At 45.0% G+C, this 23,050-nt stretch overlaps 1 protein-coding gene across 8 annotated transcripts in view; it reads right to left on the reverse strand.

Annotated features, from left to right (window-relative positions):
- Window positions 1–23,050, reverse strand: part of OSBPL3 (oxysterol binding protein like 3) — a 184,894-nt gene that overhangs the window by 87,342 nt on the left and 74,502 nt on the right. The gene's annotated exons all lie outside the window — the stretch shown is intronic.

The raw sequence follows: 23,050 nt of genomic DNA on the forward strand, positions 1-23,050 counted from the left end.
CTGGGAAAAATTCAAAGAGGCAACTAAGTTGTGCACTTGAAGTTGTCTAAAAATCTCACGACATCATTTGACGCCTCGTGAGGTAAGTTGGGGGGGGTGGGCGCACAACGGAGAGCAGGCAGGGGGGCGCAGCAAAAAAAGTTTGCGCGCCCCTGCCCTATAGGATTATTGTAAACTGAGGGAAGAGCTGGATTATGACTGGGATTATGACCAGTATTTTGCCCCTCTGTCCGGTAAAAAAATAAATGAGAGGTAATACTGGACATGTATGTGTCCGGTATTCTCCCTCTCTGGACGTGCGGCAGGCAGCGCGAGTGCGAAGGGTGGCCGGGTGCAGGGTCCCCGGTCTTGCAGCAGTGCGAGTCTGGTAACCAGGGCAACGGGCAGTGTCATCCCGCCCCCCCCCCCTTCCCAAGCCAAGGAGAAGACTGATTAATGGGAGGGCTCCACATTATTAAGCAGCATGCACAGCTCCCCCATGTGCATGCTGGGAAATTTAGTTTACTTCAAGCTTTATATGTAGGAGAGGAGAGAAGAGCTCCACTGTTTCCCTGTCTGCCCTGTACGTTCCTCCTATTTACCAATTGAGATTGTAAGCACTTCGGGGCAGGGACTCATTTTCATAAATGTCCCTTTTATGTCTGAAAGCACTTGTTCCCATTATATGTGTAGCCCAGGTAAGAATTTGGGCTATATGTCTTTCCTCCTACTGGTGTAAGTCCTGCTAAGGGCAGGCTGCCAGAGTTATCATGGGGTTCCCCCGCTTCAAGCCCTGCCCTGAGTGGTGGAGGTAGGCCACCTGACTCTGTGTCTAAGGCAAGAGACATAGGGGAGGGGCCTGCCAAAGTCATAAAGGGCAGTGCACAGTCAATTTAGGTGTGTCAGTTCTGAGTAATGAGTTTCAGAGGATTAGTGTGTTACATTGGAGGAGCTCAGGCAGGCCCTGAGTAGAGCTTATAGAACTGTGGTGGACCAATGCCCCTCACCCTGCTTAGGGGGTGAGGGAAGAGTTGGCCCCACCCTGAGTGCCTGTGACTTGGGGTGGTGGCAGGGAAAAGCCCCCCAGAACATCCTGAAGGGGTACAGTCTGGAGAAAGGAGATCTGCTGTACCTGACTACTGCTGTATGCTGCTGTGTACAATAAAGGAACTGTTGCTGCTTTTATAAAGACTTGAGTGAGACTGAAATCTCTCGCCCCATCGAGGGGTTCTCTGATAGGGCTTGCCAGAGATGGAGGCGCTGTATCACCACTAAGAAATGACGGTAAGAACCCCAGAAACCTGTCCCTGTTGTCCCCCATACCATCGTGGGAGACTCAGGCCCTCCTGTTGCCAGCAGGTATGCACCACCCAGACATGTAGCCAGACCACAGTACACCCCAGGGGTCCGATCTGCGACCGGGGGGGAGGTAGATGGGATACATATGTTATTTGTATTTGTTATCTATATGATTATCATGTGCATTACTGCTGTGAAGCGCTATATATATTAATGACGCTATATAAAGATATACATACATACATACATGTTTGACTATGCTCCTTATATTTGTTTGTTAGTTAGTGTAGAGGTGTGACGACACTCACTTCATGGTTCTTTGGGGATTTTGTCTAGCGATGCGACCTTGCATTTTTCTATTTAAGAATTCATGAATTGATTTATTTTTATTATTAATTTTGAGGTGTTTGGAGTGCTCTCCTTTTATTCGACTTTAGTCTCTGATAACTGTAACACCGCCCTCCATCCTTTGCAGAGATTATTATTTTCTTCCTTGTTTAGGGCGAGGGTTTGTTTTCCTCTTTTCTGCTGCGGTTTCCTGTTTTTTTTTTCTCGGTTTCCATATTAGCTTCAAAAATCAAACTGTACCAAAACTAATTCAAAGAGTCCCCCTAATATTCATCTAAAGCATTCTTGTATTCTTTACCGAAGTGGGCATGTTGCTTTGGAGTTAAAAATAAATATAATCTACAAATGTCACAAAAAAACCTAGTTTCATTATAATTTCTTAGAAATAAATTAATGCTTTTCATCACCCACACTATATTCAACTAAAAGGTTATGGCCACAGCGGTGCTATTGAAATAAAAAGATATAATAATGTCAACTGGTCCCTACCTGGTAATGTGTGGGAACTAAACCAATTTAAAATGAGTATGACTGTTGTATATAATGTCTGACAATTGCTCATATTGGTATCTCTCATTGCCATCAAAAGTATATGAATAATCAAAGAAATGAGCAATCTAGTCAAAACGATAAATGACACCAACAAGGATGCTAAAAAAAATATAGAGAGAAATAGATTCCATATAAATGCCACATTGTAAAGAGATCAGTCAGCGGTATACTGAATTTATCATACAAAATAAAAAAAGTAAGACAAATATACAAATATGAAAATATAATGATGGAAAATACGTTACCACAAAAATGTGTAAAGTATCGCAGGCTCATTCCCTAGTGAGTGAGACTCGACGTTTCAGGCTAAGGATCTCCCTTTATCAAGGGTTTGAAGTGGGAGAGTATAAGAGAGCTATATACACACTCACATCACTTTATCGGCGGGGGCCATCTCAACATCATGATGCCAACAATGAGGTCAGGACATGTGGCGCTGTGCCGTCACTCAGATAGATCAAGTGTACTTCTTTAGAGATCTTTAATTATGTGCGCAGTAAACCCTGATATAAGTGACCAAATAAGAATTTAAGTATAAATTAGAATAAGGAACTTAAATGGACAGGTGATCAAGTCCCATGAGGGCATCGGGCCACGCATACAACACGGAACATAGTGAAGCCCTACGCGATGGAGGAATGGAGCGCCGTCACCATAGGGTCCAAGAAATGTCCCAAACAAACATATATAACCAATAGAAAAATAAACAGTCGTATCCAAAATATTTGCAAATGTGTTATTGTGGAACACAATACAGGCATCTAAAAGGTAACCCTTATACATCATGCAATATATTGTTACAATCCAAGACAGCGTTACAGAAATAAGATCCACGTGACAGCTGTGCTATTCCATGAGATGGCTTCTAGTGGAACCCCAACTCATTCAATATGGTGTCTTTTGGTGCCTGTTTATGAAATAGCACTGATTAGAAAATATCTGCAAATTATTAGTGACGAGATACTACAGTTTACAAATAATTTTCATATATTTGGAAGGCATATGAAACAATTCAGATTTCCCTATAAAAGCACAACATGTTTGGTACTACATCTGAATGGGATTGGCAATCTTGTGATCATTTTGCACTAAATGGAATTCTAAGCCCAGATGCTCCAAGACTACGGTTACTTACTATTCCCATTATTGGGGCAAGCTGCGGAAAGATGTTTCTATGGACTAGCTGTGGGAAGCCTAGCAATTTCAGCATCTATCCACCAGATGGCACCGTGAATAGCTTTGTCGATGGCCGCAGTGAGGCTATTGAATGGCACAAGTACGTAACAGTACAAATACTATTTTAATATTAATATGGTTTTTACACACAAATATCTGTCATGTTCTGTGGCTATTAGGGTTCACTCTAAGGCCGCGTCCATACTCCATCGCGCATGCGGCGCTAAGAGAAGGCTGTGCCTCTATGAGGCAGGCCATAGAGCGCTCGACCGCGCTAGTGATGCAGAGCGACCGCGCAATAATTTTCTAGGAGACAAATAGTTTTGTTTTGGTCTCGCGACAGCTGGGTCATGTGAGCGGTTCAGAAAAAGAGGGCAAACCAGTTTAGTGATGTCAGACACGCCTCCCTGTCCGTCTCCCCCTCCCAAGAACCACGGATCGCCTCTGGGGCATGCAACTACTCTATTTTTAAGGGAGAGGAAAAAACACCGCAATAACCTTTTTCAGCAATATAATTTACTACAATATTGCATTCCCAATTGTTTCTTTTAAAAACAACTTGTTCTTATGTGAACCGCATACTTTGCTATCTGTGCATTCCAGGGAGATGCGTACGTACAGTACTTGGCGTGCTTTATGTACTGTAAGTGTTGCACCGTGGAACGGTATGCATGTCACGGCTGGTTGCGTGTTAGCACACAATTTCAAAGATTTCCTTTTTAACGTACTTTTTAAAATAGTATACACCATAGCACCCTCAAACACAGCCCCATAACCTCAATCATGCATATTCTAAAGTAAACTATCCACTTTTTTGCATTGTGGCCATTAAAACATTATAAACCGGACAGTGGATGTGGAGTCCAGGAAGGCGTTTGTGGATGCATGGAAACTGCAACAATCTGCTGGGATGTGTGGTTAAGATGAAGGGAAGGCCAGTCGTCGGGCAAAAGAGGCCAGTTCAGGTGAAGGGATGTCTACTCAGGATGAAGGCAAGGGTGAAATGCTGCTAAACAGGTTATATATGCACCATGGCCACTCATCTGCCTGGAGATGTCATCTGCAAAGAAGAGACTGAGGCCATGTGGGATGCAAAACTCATCATTGGAAGTTACAATCTGTGTTTGTTTGCACACAGAGTACTTTGACAGGTTTTAATTGCAAATTAAGCAGTGAAAGTTTTAATATCCGTTAAAGGTAAATCACCTGCTGCACACTTAGAGGTTGGTCATATTGGAGTTTTATGGGCTTGTTTTATGTTTTGGTTTATGTTTTTCATACAGGGTGACGATGGTCATGTCAGAACTTTATTCATAGAGTATAATCCAGATAATTATAGCCATAGAACTCTGGGAGAAATCGCCCGATCCGAGTTAATGGACATTGAAATGAATAGCTTCACTTATCGGCTCATCACAGGAAGACCAATGTTCTGTATTCTGTAATTTACTTACTCTGTTCTCACCTTGCAGACCATCCTACAAGCCTTTGTCTTCCCTTGAACATGGTACCTAGTGCATCGGAGTGTCACAAGGATGCCCCCTTGTCACTGCCACCCCTGTGTCCTCACTGGTACGACTACATCAGCTGTATATAAAGGTCCCCAAAAATTGGCTTGGCATACAACCACATAGAAAAGGAAATTCAAGATCAGAACTATTCTGCTACATCGCTCTAACATTGTGCCCATGACCTTCACGGCGCAATCAAATGTCTTAAGGCATTTATCGCGCGTCGGGCAGGTCACGTGCGCGGTTCGCCTGAGGGCGAACCAGCTCCGTGACGCCCCTAGACACGCCCCCACGGCACGTCTAACATGGCCCAAAAACACACCTGCTTCACGCATGTGACGTCACACAGGTGCACGCCTTCTTTCGGACGCAAGCTGTATGGACCCAGCCTAACTGGGGTTCCTCTATCTGACATCCCTCTGTCCATAATAGCGAGGGAGATATGGAAAAAAGATATGCTGCACGATGCAGGGGACAATCACAGATTTGCCCAGTTGATTTTCCAACACCATGTGGCTTTCCAACTTTATGCCGACTCGGCCTTAAAAGTGAATTTTGATTGCTCCCCTAGTAAGAAAGCTATACCGAACAATTTGAAGGGTGCTATTTTACATGGGTTACAAGGGTGCTCTTTAGGTGCAGTACGAATACACTGCTGAAGAGTTGAACAACATGAAAGACACAATGGATGGACTGTTACGGAATCGACTGTGGCCTGGAGTAATCAGTTACGGAAACTGATAAAAAAAATATATTGCTATATTGCATGTTTTTATTATTTGAGGGGTGTTGGTTTCATGCAATCTTGTGCTGATGCCATTCCACACTTTCTTTGTGTAGCAAACATCAGCATTGTATCATTAAGGTAACTTCTTCCTGTTCTGTATTTCTTGGCGTTGTAGATTCTGTGCGCATGCACACGAGACAGCCAGGTCAAGTTGGAGGAAGATTGTATTTTTGGGGGATTTGTTTTGTTATTTATGTACTTGTATACAGTCCTAAATATTGTTATACAGCATTCACTGATTTAAACTATGCTTCTCTTTAATAAATATGTCATAATTTGCAACGACAGTCTGGCGTTTAATTTTATAGCATTAAGAGTGTATGGGAAGAAGAGGTGTTTATGGGTGTTGTGACGGCTTGGCACAAAATCTCTCGGAGTTGCCCAGTCACCAGAGAAAATGTTGTTCTAAAACTGTATTTTGTACTGCACCAGTTACTTCCCCAATCCACTTGCCAGTGCACCTCAGCCAGGTAATGTAACCCTGTGCCAGTAATATGTTCCTGTGCCTTGGGACAGCTAGGCACTAAGGTTTCTTCAATGTACAAAAAAAGTGTGCTCAGCCACATCAGAAAAACTTAACATATGTATAGCCCCGGTATCCCTCAGGGGATTGTCACATGCTGCATCTTAGTCAATAGGGCGGCTACATTTGCAATTAAGGCCTTTTCAGTGCAAGGGAGTCTGCGCTGGCAGTTTTCAATAGGGACAGTTAAGAGAGGCTGCAGTTACATGTTGCTAGGCAACCAGTGAAGCTGTGAGAGATGACAGTTAAGACAGTTTTTGAAGAGTGTCAGTTGGAGCTGGGAGCTGGGTGAGTTAGGGTGTGTGCCGGGAGCAGTAGCCCCTAGCACTAGGCCTAGTTACCCCCAGAGGCCCCAGATAAGTACCATTGCCCCCAGTTTGTGGTTGCTTTAGGGACAGGCCCTACATAAGGAGATCTGCCCCTTTAGCTATTTGGTTAAGTTAGGACACCCTCAGTGTCACGCAGTCTGATTCCTGGGTCTGGGCTCAGACCCCCAATAGTTATATAGAGACTATCTTCTCGGAGGCCACGCCAAGCAGGGACTGCGGCCTGCCGGCTACAGGCGGTACAAGGTACAGACGGTGCGGAGCTGTGGTGCTATTATCCACGCTGGTTTTCACCCCACGCGTAGGGGGACATCACGTCGGATCAGGCGGATCCAATCCAGTTGTATAGCTGCACCCGCGGGCTGGAGACCCGGCCACGTATCTATAAATAGTGCACCAACATGTCCAGGGATAGCGCTATCTCCAACACACATGGGTGGGTTTGGACATAAGGTACTTTGGGGGAATACCTATGTTGATGTGTGCACCCGGTGCACGTCCATGTGTGTGTGTATAAGCATTATTCTGTGTGGTACAGGTATCGAAGTTATTATTAGTAGTTACAATAGTAAACAGTTATTAGCATACACTGTGTGCGTGTTTTATTATTGTGGTTCCTGTAAGAGGACCATCCCACTCAGGTGGGAACCCTTATAGGTGGAGGCGCTGTGTACGACAAATCAGGTAACCCCAGGCTCCCAGTGGCGGAGGTTCAGGCCTTCTGTGAGCCTATCAGGTGACGCACCACACCCGGTAACACAAGTGTAGATTTCCCCACATGGTCCCTATCTGCGATTGGGGGGGGGGGGGGGAAGGTGTTACATATACATAGTACACAGTGCAGTCCATTGCAAAGGGCTATAGAGCAACGGTGCGCAAAGTGTCTCAGACTCCAAAAACAAAGTGTGTTTGTCTGTTAGCAATAAAGCATTGAATTGAATTCACATGGTGTAGGGGGATGTGTGTGTTGTGTCATGTGACCCTCCTCTGCGATCCAAGTCTACATCAGTGCCATGCATCTGGACACAGCCCTATGAAGCAGGGAGAGGAGAGAGCTGACAGCTGCAGAGAGGAGAGGTCTAGATGCCGATAAGTCCTCATGTGCAGCGAAATGGAGATCAGGAGTCACGCTCAGACCGCGTTATATGCGGATCCGCGTTGTAGCAGATCGCGCTATAACGGGGTTGAGCTGTGTGTGTGTATATATATATATATATGAAATAAATATTTACCAGATGTTGGTCCGGGAAACAGAGACAGCACACAGCCGGGTAAGTACAAAAAAACCTGTATTCATATAAGAAATACACGGCACTACATCCAACGTTCGGTCAGCAGAATGTGACCTTCCTCAGGGACGTGAAAAATTGTTTTATGGGGGAGGGGCGGGGGGTGAATCTTGGGTTCTTGGGGGGGTGAATTGTTGGTGGTTGGGGGGGGTGAATTGTTGGTGGTTGGGGGGGTGATTTTTTGGTGGGGGGGTGATTTTTTGGTGGGGGGGTGAATTTTGGGTGTGTGGGTGGGGGGTAAATTTAGGGTGGCTGGGGGGTGAATGGTGGGTGGGGGTTGTGAATTCTGGGTGGCTGTGTGTGTGGGGTGGGTGAATCTTGGCTGTGTGTGGGTGGCTGACATCTTCCCCCCCCCCCCCCGCACCCCCTATACCTCAGGCTGCGGCTAAGGCCTGAAGATAGCAGACGGCCAGGCCGGCATTCCCCCTCTGCATCTCCCCCCCCCCCGCGCACCCTCCATATCTCATGCGGCGGCATGAAGATAGTGGGCAGCTCGGCATCCACCCCCACACCTCCCATACCTCCCGCGGCGGAGGTATGGAAATAGCTAGCGTCCCGGCATCTGGCAACCGGCGGTAGGAGTGTGTAGTGGCGGCTAACGGGAGGTAGCGGGGAGGTGAGCTGCGGGTGAGGGGAGGTGATGGAGGGGGGGGTGATGGAGGCGGGGTGATGGAGGGGGGGAGCCGGCAGGAGGTGAGCTTGTGGAGAGGAACGTTTGGGGAGGCGGCAGGGTGGGTGGAAGTCATTACCTCGGCGTCGGGTGTGGGTGTGGGGTGAATGGTGGTTGGGGGTTGTGAATTCTGGGTGGCTTTGTGTGTGTGGGGGAGTGAATCTTGGCTGTGTGTGGGTGGCTGACATCCTCCCCCCTACTTCCCCCCCCCCCGCAGCCCCATCCTCAGGCGGCGGCATGAAGATAGTGGGCAGCCCGGCATCACCCCCACACCTCACGCGGAGGCATGGAAATAGCTAGCGGCCCGGTATCCGGCAGTAGAAGTGTGCAGTGGCGGCTAACGGGAGGTAGCGGGGAGGTGAGCTGCGGGTGAGGGGGGATGATGGAGAGGGGGGAGCCGGCGGGAGGTGAGCTTGCGGAGAGGAACGTTTGGGGAGGCGGCAGGGTGGGGGGGAGGCGGCAGGGTGGGTGGTAGGCATTACCTCGGCGTCGGCCCTGAGGGAGCCGGTAGGAGTGTGCAGTGGCGGCTAACGGGAGGTAGCGGGGGGGGTAATGTAGGGGGGGAGCCGGTGGGAGGTGAGCTTTGGGTGATGGCGGGGGGATCCAGCAGCCCAGGCCGCGGGGTGAAGAGGAGAGTGGCCGGGTGGTTGTGCGTGTGTGTCCCCAGCTAAGCAAGCAAGCCAATGAGAGGCGTGCGGGGGCAGGTCCGGGCCAAAAGACCAATCTGATTGGCCAGAGGGTGAGTGACAGACCAACTGACCAATCAGATTGCCCATAAGCACAGCAAATATACAACGTTTTAAAAATATATATATATAGAGAGAGATATATATATATATATATATATAAATAAATAAATATTGCAGCCGGCACTCCAAAGTTAAGCATAAGCATGTAGGTGCATGTTCCATAGAAAATTGAATATAAATACGATACAGTTGTTTAGACGAAATCAGGAAACAGCACTCAAGTAGTGAAGGTATAAGGTTTGTATTATAAGGCAAAATAAGGCACAATATACCGACGTTTCGGTCCCCAAAATGGGAAAGGTCCTGTCTCCTAATTTCATCTAAACAACGGTATCATATTTTTATAGTCAAAAGGAGTGCTACTGAGCATGGCCAAATGTATACAACAAAAGACAAATGCCCAATGAGCTTGCTGAGATTGTGTGTCTGTGACTGTAATGCATTTCCCCCACATGTGCGGTATTCCCTATAATCGGTAATGTATTTCGTATGTGTACAGTACAATGCAGTTCCTATGTGTCCCTAGTCTGTATCCAGAGTCCCCATGTTAGAAATAAGTTGACCGTGCATGGGCACGTCGCTTTGGCCTTTCCGAGCCATGTGCAACACCTTTCACACTTGGGAACCTAGGCAAGTGTGAAAGCCTTTGTTTTGCCCCAGACTGCCCGGCATTCTGCTAATGAGGACTGGGTATAACTGCCCTTTGTCCCATGGCGTCTCTCTTTCTGCTTCCCGAGTTCTTATTTTCTGACAGGTGTCTTAAAAAAACAACTGGTGCTTTTCTTATACTGTACTATACAGAATGTGTATATCTGGAGCAGAAGCCTCAGAATACATTGAATTTAGCTCTTACCATCACATATCGATAATTCATATAAATACAGAAGCTGCAAAAAACACCACAGGGCAGCCAAGGCATTTCACTTATTTAGCCGCAGTCACGGGAACAGCAAGTCTTGCTACATCTGTATGTGTGGATTTATAACATCCTGCTCACCCCGATTGTAGTTTTATTATTGTTGCAAACCCGTAAATGTGTGTCTGCTGGCTAATAAATATCACAATAACGTTTGTGAGCTTGAATTTTCAGTGTGCTGTAGGCCATCATTATTATTACCAAACCATTGTTAGTGTCAAATAGTCTCTCTTAACTCATGAGAAACAAGCACAGTATGTTATATTTTTCACAGATTAAGAGACAATGCACAGAAATTCTGTTCTTTTCCCAAGTTTCAGAACGGATTTGGTTTAAAATATACTCTGGAGCCCCTGTGGCCAGAGGGGCCAGCAACGCACTGCTTTGCAATGAGTTTATTTATTTATAAAATATTTTACCAGGAAGTAACACATTGGGAGTTACCTCTCGTTTTCAGAGGCTGCAAATACAGAATCATGCCTTGACATGGGAGCCTCACATTTTTATAGAGGGATACAACTGGACTTTATTCTTTTAGTGCATTTTAACAATACATGGGAATTGGGGTATGATCAGGTATTATTAGCGACTTTATTGTATAATAATCTATTAGTTCATTAATATATTACAAATGCCACAGTAAGATATCATAAAGAAATAGCTTAACTTCATAAATAACCCCTTTAAGGCAGCCAGAAAATATCTCTCCTGTTAAACCTAAAAACATAGAAACACAGAAAATGACAGGAAATTCCATGCCCATTTCCCAATTTGATACATAATCACAGACTAAAAAAAAGCTTCATCTACTCCCTATGGGTTCTCTTGTAACCATCCTGCTAATTCTGCCATCACTTCTCTAGCGGGTGACTGTTGAATGTTGCTTTGAAATGGAAAATAAAAAAATGAAATACTTAACCAAAATGCAAAATGTACTCAATTGCCAAGAAAAAAAAGTTTCCCTCATTAGTGTCCCCATTTTAAACATAAGGAAATGCACTGTCAGATGCTACTGATACTTTAGCATGATCCTGTGTAAGCAGCACTTTTCCATTTTAACATTTTATAAATATATTTACTGAATTAGGTCTACCTAAAAGAATCAGTAACAAACACGGACAGGAAACAAACGTAAACTGCAGACCAAGCAATATCCCACGTGGGTTTTTTTTTTTTTTTAAATAAATCAGGTCTGTATTATGAGAAAATACTTGTAGCATTTTTTTAACAATTCTGAATGACATTTTTAATGTATTATATTGTAACAAGCATTTTTTGTCTTTATTGCAGCCATTTACAAAGTCACACCCCCATCCTCTTCTGAAACAGACTCTGGCACATCCCTTTTTGAACCCTGCCCTCTTTCTAGCAGTGCACCAATTGTATCTAGTGACTGGCTGGTCACCTGATCTTCCCCACAGAACTTTTCATCTTTGGTCCTCTTCTGCTGCACTGACAGACATTTAGTGAACACCGAGCCGAATCTTCGCCGATCGATCGGTAATTTAGCTAATTACTTATTGTCTGGATTAAATTGGTGCACATACTGTATTTAAGGGAATTTATTTCTTTATTTTAACGGCAGTTTGGACTGCTGCTTTTAAGGGAATACAAATGTGATCTTGAGCATTTTGCACGTACTTGGGTAACAAGGTAGAAAAGGATTGTATCTTTTTCTGCGGAAAGTAGTCTTGCAGTCTTATCGAGATGTATGTCTTCCTGTATACAAAACATTGCCATTGAGTCATATACACAAAACAAAGCCACAAAGCCAAGATCTACCAACTAAAGAACAAGAGCAAAGCAGATGTACAATGTGTTCATTTTTACTACAGAATACAGAGGTGAAACTTTAGCAGAGAACAGGGTTCAACCTCTTGTAGGTGTTTTCAATAACAACTGGAAGCCCTGAATGACTTCACTAACAAGGTATACAGGAAGGCCCCGCTTTCCGGCGTTCCGCTAATACGGCGCTTCACAATGTACACCTAGTCCCGTTACATTCTGCGCTAGTTCCGTTGTTACGGTGCCCGGCTGTCGCTAAGCAACCTTTTCGCGTGCGTATACACGCGCGCATGCGTACAGCATTCTATTCTCCCTGCCATTGAAGCGTGCGCGTCAGTACTGTATTGGCGTGCGCGTGCGTACAGCATTGTACTGTATTCTCCCTGCCATTGAAGCGTGCGCATCAGTTTTGTCACAGACATTTGGCAGTGAAGCAGAAGCAACCTTCTGCCAGTTTGTCAGAAGCAGTCTGCCTCTCTATAGATTGCTGTTTCCAGGTCATCATCTCGCTGTTGTACAAAGGTGCACGTGTATACTGTACAGCAAAGTACAGTACTGTACAGTACATACAGTAGGTACAGTACAATAAAATATTTGTGTGTTCATAACAGTACAGTAACTGAACAATTGTACTGTATTCAGTACAGTACTGTACAATGGCATCCAATAGTACCTCCAGTATTAAAAAAAGGAGTCGTAAGCCTCTTACTTTAAATGCCAAGTTAGAAATAATAAAATTAAGTGAGCAAGGAATGTGTAATGCTGAAATCGGCAGAAAGCTACATTTGCCTCGTCAAACTGTTAGTACAATTGTGCACGGCAAGGAGAAAGTGTTGACGGAAATTAAAAGTGCAACACCAGTGAAAAAGAACGCTGTGACGTTCGAAACGCGTTGGATGGGTCTTTTGTCACATTAAAGTGCCCTTTTAATAATTTTTTGTTTTGGGTCCTTCCTGCTCCGTTTGTGCTGGTGCGCTTTTGGTCTCCTTTTTCCCTGGATACACTAAGCAGCAGATTTTCAACGTGGATGAAACAGGCCTATATTGGAAGAAGATGCCGTCTCCTACTTTTATTGCTAAAGAGAAGGCCATGCCTGGCTTCAAACCTGCAAAAGACAGGATAACTCTCTTGCTAGGCGCTAATGCAGCTGGCGATTGCAAGTTAAAACCTATGATGATTTACCGGTCAGAAAATCCTAGGGCCCTAAAGAATTATGCAAAATCTAGCCTTCCTGTTTATTATAAATCCAAGTCAAAAGCTTGGATGACTGGGATTCTTTTCTCAAATTGGTTCACAGACTATTTTAAGCCTACTGTTGAGGCTTATTGCAGGAGCAAGAACATTCCTTTTAAGATTTTACTTCTCACAGACAATGCCCCAAGTCATCCTAAAGGTCTAATTGGTTTGTACAGGGAGATAACATTTATGTTTCTACCTGCAAATACAACTTCATTGCTGCAGCCTATGGACCAAGGTTTAATTGCGGTGTTTAAATCCTATTACCTAAGGAGAACTTTTGCTAAGGCTATTGATGTCTTAGGCTGAGGCCCCAGTACCTCCACTGCACGCGCGCCCGCGAGACTGGCGGCGCGTGCAGCCGATTCCCCGGTCTGCCGTGAGCTGCAGGAAGAGAGACCGGGGGTGGGGGGGAGGGGTGGCGGGGGAGTGACGGGGGCGCGGCCATGACGTCACCCGGCAGGTTTGCCCTCATTGGCTGAACCGCCGGGGGGAGTGGCTTAGCGCTCCGTCGCGAGTCCTGCTCTCAATTCTATTGAGAGCAGGGGCAACTCTCGCCACAGCACTGCGGCCCCCCTCGCAGCGGGCCCGGCGCCATTGAGGGGAGGGCTCTCGTCCCTGCAGTGTCCGCCACAGCGGGCGCTGCAGTATCCAACGGGGACCAGGCCTTAGACAGTGACACAGCAGCTGGGCCTAGAGAAAATAAATTAAAAGCATTTTGGAAAGGCTTCACAATATTGGATGGAATAACAGCTATTAGAGATGCATGGGAGGAAGTGAAAGAATCAACCTTAAAAAGGTGTTTGGAGGAAGCTAATTCCCACACTTATGGGTGATTATGAAGATTTGGAGATTCACGTGGAGGAAGCCACTACAAATGTTTTGGAAATGACAAGGGAATTAGAATTGGAAGTCGAGCCTGAGGATGTAAAAGAATTGCTTGAATCCTATGATCAGCCCCTAACAGATGAAGATCTTCTTCTGATTGATGTGCATAGAAGGATGTTTTGCAACGAGGAGTCACATCCTGATAATAGTCCTGCTGTCCCTGTAGAAATGACAACCAAGGGATTGGAAGAAGCCATCAACTGCATCGAAAAGGGGATGGCAGCTTTTGAGAAGATTGATCCAAATTTCGAAAGAAGTTCTAAAGTGAATGCAAGCCTTCAAAACGCGATTGCATGCTATAAAGAAATTGTAAGGGAAAGGAGACGACAATCCTCAAGGCAACTTTCATTGCTTTCTTTCTTTAGTAAAGTGCCATCACAACCTTCAACTGCGACCGCTACCCTTGAAGAATCTTCGCATCCAACAGTAACACATAGTCCTGCAAGAGATTCATCCAATTCGCCATCATCAAAACGAATAAGATGTGTTGAGTCCTATGATGATGAAGTGCCATCAACATCATCCTTTGGACAATAAATCCTGTACAGTACAGGTAGCTCTCGCTATCCAATGCCTCACCTCAACGAATGACACATCCAACACTCCACAATGCAACCCCAAGGGACGTCCCTCGACGCTGTAATGCGTTATCCAACGCTCACCGCCACCGATGAACACGGGACCCACTCCACAACGGCCCCACCATCCAATGCCACCACCTGAACAGACTCCGTTGGATAACCGAGGACTATACTGCATTTGTTATTCTCTATTGTACTGTACTGTTAATTTTTACAGTAATGTTTGACAGCCCCTTTACCCAATTCTGTACAGTCACAACACCCATCCGTGACTGGCACTAAACCATCTTACTTGTAGATGCTTTATTGCCCTCCTGGTTCGCCACGATCCCTTTCAGCTGTTGTACAGTACAGTACTTGACTGACCTTTGAACCGGAAGCACACGTAGTGTGTGTCGGCGCACAATTGGAGTGTACCTTCCCTTCCGCCACCGTAGAACCGGAAGTCGTGCATGTTGGCGCACAATTGGTGTTTCCCTTACCTTCCCGCGTTGGATAACGTTGCGTGATGGCGGCCGATGTAAGAAGACGTCTAAGGTAAGCAATGCACATTATTTTTGCATCGATCGCTAGGGCCCCGTTTTTCGCCGATTTCCGCTTTTCGGCGGGTGCCCGGAACGGAACCCGCCGTATTAGTGTGGCCCTGCTGTACATCACGTTTACAGAGAGCTGTCCCCCCCCAATGTTACAGCAGAATATGGCTCCAATCAATAGCACCCATCAGCCCAAAGTAAAATGGCACAAACCCCATAAATATTTTTGATGTTGACAAAATCATCCTAATGCAGCAATGCCCTCTAAAACGCACTAACAGCCAAGACCAGGTTATGAACTTTCCCAACTTATAATCATTTTTGCGCTTTCAAAAATTCTTTAAGATGGAGTTATTTATATTTTTCTATTTATTGGCTTAGAAAGTAATCCATTCCTGGCACCTTTTTTCCCTTACGATTGTAAATTATTTATTTATAAAATGTTTTACCAGAAAGTAATACATTGAGAGTCACCTCTCGTTTTCAAGTATGTCCTGGGCACAGAGTTAAGACAAATAATACATGGTTACAAATACAGTTACATAAATGAACAGGGTATACATTATATACAAGACATTGTGTGCACAGTTAAAGATAATATATATTATAGGCGTATGTAACAGTTTCAGACCAGATTAAAATGTGAGACAGCCTTAGATTTGAAAGAACTTAAACTGGTGGCGGATGTGAGAGTCTCCGGTAGGTTGTTCCAGTTTTGGGGTGCACGGTAAGAGAAGGAGGAGCGGCCGGATACTTTGCTGAGCTTTGGGACCATGAACAGTCTTTTGGAGTCTGATCTCAGGTGATAAGTGCTGTAAATGGCAAAGAAGGTATCTAAACCTCGGTTTAAAAGGAGCACTCCTGGTGACACCTTGTTTAAAAAAATAAAATAGGATTGAAGCAGGGGGTCTCTGAAAATGAACCGCGATACGTATCTCCATATGTGCTGCCAGTATGTCTATGCTGTTGAAAGCTCCCGCATCACGTGGGCCAATAGGAAGACAAGGGATGACGTTGCGGCTTCCTATTGGCCCGCAAGACTTCTAAAATCGCCATATTGATCGCCCATCCGGGGCTCCTAATGGCAGCACCTACGGAGGCATCACGGGAAGCAGAGGATCCCAGGAACTGAAATCAATGCGGTTCAGGTATACATATGGCATTGCTAAATACAGCAGTAAAAGGATTTCACAATGTTAAAAAGAAGGGAAACGTTGGAAGAAAACTCCTTCTTTAAAGCAGTGGAAACAGAAACTTCAAAAAGGTACCAAAATAATTGTATTTTGTGGTTGAGGAAGGTGGTCTGATTCCCTAAAGCCTTGTTCTATAAATAAAGTTGTACTTTGTGAGGTCCACACTAAAGGTGTATCCCACATACGCAGTGAGAAACCAACCTTTTGTGAAGAATGTTACAGTCTTATTGGCTTCATTAAACAGATCTATCCATGATAGGAAAGGTTTAGCCACTTTCATTTTTTTATTCATTACCAGTAGGGGCCTCTGACAGGAAAGGGTTTCCTCTACTCCTACCCCCCCCCCCCCCTGTGCTTATCTGAGACACAATACAAGGGGAGGAAGCACTCGTTAAACATCAGACAAAAGGGAGCAGCTAAAGGAAACATCAGACCCCTCCCAGGTCTCTGCTCACCATATTTACAAACCAAGTCACGGTAATTTGCTCAATTTGGTCCTATAAGTCAGGGGTGCACAAAGTTTCCTTCCTGCGCCACCCTGTCCCCTCTCCCCCCAGTGTCAAATGATGCCGTGCGGTCACGTCATTTGACGCCAAAGTTGCCATTGAGACGCGTCACTGGAAGGCAAGGTAAAGTTACAGAGGCCTCACGCGATCCCTGGCATTTATTTTAAATGCTTTCGTGGAAACGCGGGGCCTCTGTAACAGCCGTGACCCTCCTCTCTCCCCCCCCCCCCCGAAAATGTCACGCCCCCCACTTTGCACACCCTTGCTATAAAGGATTGCCCCTTAAAAGCAGCAATCCCCTCTAACCCACACACCCTTTTTTAAAGAATATAAACCAGGGGGGTCCTTCAAAATTGGCCCACACTATTTTCTGCTCCGGGGACACCTCGGTACTACAGATAATTACCGGTGAGGTTGCCGGTATTACATCCTAGTTTATAAAGGGCATTTAAATAACAGTAGGAAGTCGCCACGAGATGCTGTGGGAGCTTCCCATTTGCTGGAGATTTGGCTGACATTTTGTTTCACATGGAGGGAAATGTAACCCCCTCAGTGTCCTATTTACGTACTGTGTACATCATTAAGGATGTCCCCCTGAGAGCCCTTATGACATACACTACAGGGCATGGCCACTCGCTCATTTTCTAGGTGGCATTCACAATCGGCACAACTGCAAAACTAAACTCAAGGGGAGGACGCTCCACTTCCTGTCACCACACCAGGAAGCAATCACTCGAGGTCACTTGATCGTTAGTGTTCTGAAAGGGTTGAACCCAGTAATGTCACCGCTAAGCATCTTGGGAACCGGGCAGAAGAGGCTGAAAAAAATGCAGTTCCCATTCTGTAAATAAAACAAGGGGTTGGAAAAAATAATTATTTGCCGTGGGGGGAGATTCCGACAACAAATGTATTATTAATTACAACAATTATATTACCGTCCTTGTTACCATGCCTCCATGTGAAGCATTGTCTCTGTGTCCCCTGCCTAAGGCTACGGCCCCGGTAACTCAGCTGCAACGCGCGCCCGCGAGATTGGCGGCGCGTGCAGCCGATTACCTGGTCTGCAGGGAGCTGGAGGAAGAGAGACCGGGGCGGGGGCACGGCCATGACGTCACCCGGCAGGTTCGCCCTCATTGGCTGAACTGCCGGGGGGCGTGCCGTATCGCTCGAGAATTGAGAGCAGGAGCAGCTCTCGCCTCAGCGCTGCGGCCCCCCCTCGCAGCGGGCCCGTCGCCATTGAGGGGAGGGCTCTCGTGCGTGTGGCGGACGCTGTAGTAGGCAGCGGGGTCAAGCCCTAACATTATCATGTAGAAGTCGCTGCCAGTTCAGCACTGTCAAAAAAACAAAACAAAAAAAAAACACTCTGGTCACATACAGCATGACACACACAAAAAAGGATTTTTAGAACTAGGATGCATAACCTGTCTTAATATATTTCTGTAACACAAGAGGAACAGAAGCTCCTAATCTCAACCACCCCCACCAGCATAAACTTCAAGGTTTCCACATTCCAAAGTTACAGGCAATTAAGGAAATAAAAATTTCACATGTGAGCACACTCACATGTCTCAGAGAGGTCTGCAATTCTACTTTCCACCATTGTCTCTTAGCATACAGTGCTTCCTCTGCAGCCAGGGATTCTGGGCAATGGCCTGCAAATGAGCACACTGTCACCTTTTGCTTCTAATCCATTTTAACATGGACTCCGATAAGCTTATCCCTGCCGTATTACACAGCTTTTCAGCACAGCCTGGGTTAAAGAAGTGCAGAGCCAGTAAACCTACTCACAGATAGCTTTTTCGACAAAAGACATTTTACGCTTTGAAAAACAACACAACAGCTTAACACCGTTATACAAACAGAAATGCAAGAATGAAGTGAGGAGTAAGACATGTTTTAAGCATCAGGAATCTCTTCTTGCCCTTTCCAACACCATTACTATTTTTCAAATGTGATGCTTCGTTCAGAGATATAAGCGTTTGAAATATTAAGTCTTCACAGAGCCCAGTGCAGTCTACTTTATAGGAGTTAAACGCATATAGGTTTCTGAAGGAGCTACTGCTTTAAATGTCTCTAGCAGCAACAAATACTTTGTGCAAAGCATAATAAATTTTCAGTCTCAGGCTGTGCTTATAGTGCCGGCGATGGTGACAGCGACGCGACGTCGCTTCAAAACAAATGCATTGAATCTGTAGCATGCGCTTCTAGTAGGCGCGACTGCGACGGAGTAACATGAATCTCTATAGTCAGTAGAATTTGAGAGACGGTCTCATCATGTGACAGGCTGTAACCAATCAGATAGCTTCTGATGCAGGGAGAGGGGGAGGGGGGGTGGGATTGTGTGTGTGTGAGTAGGGATTGTGTGTGTGATTGTGTGTCTGTCAAGTGAAACACACTACTGTATATGAACAACTTTAAAATAGTAAATTTCCCGTAATTTAAAGTTAAAGTAAATTCACCATACAAACAGAAATTACAACTCCTCTCTGTTTCAAAAGGAAACAAAAAAAGACAGCGCAAAACGCTCATAGTGTATTAAAAATATATTAAGGAACACAATAGTAGGAAAAATATTCAGCGTACATCTAGATAGAGTATAACCAGCATGTATGGGACATATGTTACCCAATCACCATCTACCAGCAACAGGATCACCAAAATTCCGCCGGACACCGTCAGTCTAGCAGGGGGACATCATCTAAGGATCGCCAAACTTCTTGCGACAGTTGTTGGTGATCCTGTTGCTGGTAGATGGCGATTGGGTAACATATGTCCCATACATGCTGGTTATACTCTATCTAGATGTACGCTGAATATTTTTCCTACTATTGTGTTCCTTAATATATTTTTAATACACTATGAGCGTTTTGCGCTGTCTTTTTTTGTTTCCTTTTGTATTAGTCCTGGGGTGTTGAGCCCCCCTTCTTATTGCACAGCTGCAGACGCTCCATTATTTGTATGTATACACATGTTTTATTTCCTGTTTATCTGCACCTTCACCTGGTTTTCCCAGTTGGGTTTACAATGTACAATAGGTTTTAGTAGCACACTTTTTTCTTTTCACTTGTTCCTCTCTGTTTCAGCCGTCCCCATTGCTCTTGTCCCCACACCTCTGCCTTCTGTCACTCCCCTTGTAGCAAGAGACGTCTCCCAAACTCAAATTACAACTTTCGCTTGGGCTACGGAGACGGGAGACGTCATCCGTAGCCGGCAAACCAATGGAGGCCAATGCTCATATGCATAGTGCGCGCGCACGTGAGCAGCGCCGCAAACTATTTTGTCTTTGCCGCGCGATGGCCCGGTCACGTGCACGGTTCAGCCAATGAGGGCGAACCGCTCACGTGACGTCACGGCCACGCCCCCCGGCACACCCTCGCCATGCCCATCGTGCAAATCTGCAGGCCACGGATCTCAGCAAGTACAGGCAATCGGTCGCCTGTACTATGTCCCAGGCCTATGGGGCTTATTCTATATAAGCCGAAGTCTTCGGCCGAAATTCCCCATTGAAGTTAATATGGGATTTCGACTGCTTTGGCTGACATAGAATAAGCCCCCAAATCTGTAATTCCTTATCTCTAGAGATGTGTACGTAATTTGCCTAATGGGGTTAATTTTAATCATGCATTACATTCCAGAATACCATGTTCTTTTCTTCGTGGCAGAATTTTCGTGCACCCTATTATATGGCATCCCAGACGATGATTGTGCACGAAAAAAAAAAAATCATCATGCAGTCAGTGGCCAACATAAAAATCAGTCAGCCAAAACTAGGACAATAGTAAGGTATGGTAAGGAACAACATGCAATCTTATTATACCAAACCGGCCTGGGGCTCTAAATAATGTAAAAACAGGTTTTTGGACAACTTGATAATCAGCAGAATGTGTAAAATAACTAAAATATGTTATAGCTGGTCAGTAACGTCAGATAGGTACAGTATGTAATGGTTTGGCCATAAACACCTTGGCATTCCAACTCCAGGGACTTATTGGGGTTGGTAGCTAAAGTGGATCAAAACGGTAAGCCCCACAATAACAGCCTGGAATCATATTGCACTTGCTTCTTGCCAAACTATTACATTACCATTTCACTACATGGGCAGTAATACATTGCAAAGTTTCTGCATTTCACATTCTACTTTTTACAATGGAACTTGGGAGGTGAATATAGACAGACACACACACAGAACTTCCAGCCAGTGTGTGCGTGCGTGTGCATCTCTGCCGCACTGAATCTTTTCTTGTTGAAAATTTTATAATATTTAATAAAAACTCCGTCAAAATGAGCACTACTGAAGGAATTAGTGATATATGCTTCCACTGAATACATAAATACTGAAACACATTACTTAAAAGGAGTTTCTTCATTTAAAAGGAGCAGTCGTCCTTCCCCCGCCTACTTGATTTAATAATAATAATAATAGCAGCATGTTCTTGTATAGCGCTGCTAGTTTTACGTAGCGCTTTACAGAGACATTTTGCAGGCACAGGTCTCTGCCCTGTGGAGCTTAGAAATTGGACCAGGTTCCAGTCAGTGCCAGTCAGTGACTTTACTCACTGATCCACTCCTTCTCTGATTTTGTTTTTACAACCCATCTTATTTTGGGGGATGGGGAGCAGGGGGTCTTCTTGAAGGGGGGATTTTTTTAAATTTTTTTTTACAATTTTGGAGTTCTCAGGAGCGAGTAAAACGTACAACAGGGCCGATTGCAACCGACATCAGACGCCGCTGGGGCGAAGCCCAATACTGGGAAACCAAGGCAGCGTTTGTAGCTAGCGTATACCGAATATAGATTTGCCCCGATTATTAGAACTATGTTGCAATACTAAGCGACATTATATAGGGTAAGAGGAGGCTTTTTATGCATTGCTCATTCTGCCCGTCAAGGATTTAGTTCTTAGATTGAGATTAACTTTGAGAGCTAAATAGGCACTTTACTAATCACAAAAGCATGTGCTTCATTTATTTAACCCCTTCAGGGAACTTTCACAAAGTTGAGTCCATAGGACAATAAGTGATTACATATATTCAGTGTAGGTACTGATGTAGCGGCCGTTATTCGAACACTTCACGCGTCATGTACATCAGAATCCCGATTTGAAACCGCGGGATGAATTCCAGCCTTTCCGCACTAAGATGCGAGCGCGGCGAGTGCAGAAAAAAACAAATTTGAGTGTTCTGGCTTCAAAAACATGAAATTGACACAGTAGCACAGTAGCACAGTAGCACAGTAGCACAGTAGCACAGTAGCACAGTAGCACAGTAGCACAGTAGCACAGTAGCACAGTAGCACAGTAGCACAGTAGCACAGTATAATTCATCCATTTTATTGCAAACGAAGAAACAGAATCCATGAAATTCAAACAAAACATCCGCGATAAGCGCGGGTGCCTGGGCGATTCGCCGCGTTCATGCTGCGTGGGGAACAGCAGAGAACTCAAAATCGGCGCCGTGATGTGTTCGAATAACGGTTGCTACATCAGTACCTGCTAAACAGAGTTTACCTTGACGAGGTTGTCAGGCATGAATCATGTTTTGATCAAAAGATGCCACCACATGACTCCTTTGTCACACAGACTTAGGTTCTAAATGTAAACATGTCACTGGTATATTTTAACCCAATTTGGTAGGAGTAAGGAATTGTTCTTTTGTTTTCCATAAATGTAAGGACAATCCTTTTACCAGCTGCACACTTCACAAAGGGAGGAGCGCAGGTAATATGTAGTCCTCCACTTTACTAATCAGCCAGCTCTCTTCCATCTACTTACACTGGACTATAATTTCAGCCAATATCCTGAGATGTGTGTGCAATGTACAGTATGAGTTATACACTAATACTCTCAGAACCAGCAGACATATGAACATATATTAGACCATCTTAGTACTGACTGAGGCAGTATTTGCAGAAACGTGTGCTGAGCAATTACACAGGTTTTTAAAAGGCACCATCTATTGCCAGCCCTGTATATGAAGATAACAGCTCACTAGCATAGTATACTACTGAGAGCATTTCTAAATACTAGAGTACTTATAATACCAGCTCTTTAATCCACTCTCTTACTTTGGACCATAATCACAGCCAATATCCTGGGATTTGTGTACAGTGTGTGTAAGGTGCGCTGGTGTTCTCAGGTGAATAGCTATATTAACTCACTACCTTTCTTATAACCATCAGGATTCATCCCATCTATATTGCTTCCAGC

Source organism: Ascaphus truei, chromosome 2, assembly GCF_040206685.1.
Source record: "Ascaphus truei isolate aAscTru1 chromosome 2, aAscTru1.hap1, whole genome shotgun sequence".
Taxonomy (NCBI): domain Eukaryota; kingdom Metazoa; phylum Chordata; class Amphibia; order Anura; family Ascaphidae; genus Ascaphus; species Ascaphus truei.